This window comes from Spea bombifrons, chromosome 4 (genome assembly GCF_027358695.1).
Source record: "Spea bombifrons isolate aSpeBom1 chromosome 4, aSpeBom1.2.pri, whole genome shotgun sequence".
Lineage (NCBI taxonomy): Eukaryota > Metazoa > Chordata > Amphibia > Anura > Pelobatidae > Spea > Spea bombifrons.
The window spans coordinates 86017045-86017645 of NC_071090.1; positions in this window are offsets into that span (position 1 = coordinate 86017045).

Genomic DNA, 601 nt, shown 5'->3' on the forward strand with positions numbered 1-601 from the left:
TAAAAAATAACTCAGCGCTGTTATTGGGTAACAGGAAGAGGTGAGGTTTACCTCCTTCACCGATCCGCCGACTGCGATCGCCTTTACAAACTACTACAACGCTATGGGGCGAAATAGCAGAGAGAGGGGAGGAATAAACACCGAGTCAGGAATGAGAATAGTAAACAGATTGTAAAAGATGACTGATACCCCTGGCCTGGGTCCCTCTTCACTTTAACCAACCTGGCAGCACATTAACACTTTCAGCACCCGTCACATCCATGACTCACTGCTTGTGGAGGCCAACTGGTTTAAAAACCAGTTAAGATGGTAACTGTGAAGCGTGTCTGTGGTTTCTTAGAAATGGATAAACAAAAGGTTTCGTGTATTTACATACTTTATAAAGTATTTTAGTAATGGGGGATTGATGTGATGCTCACCTCTCCGGCAATAAAATGGTTAAAGTGGCCTATTTTTTATGTTAGGTTAAAAATGGCCATTTTTACCGTATGTTTGTTAAACATTTGATCCCCCTTTTTATGTTATGAATGGGAGAAGAAGAATGTATTTTAGTTACACGATTTCATTTATAAACACATTATTGTAACTTTTATGGATCATC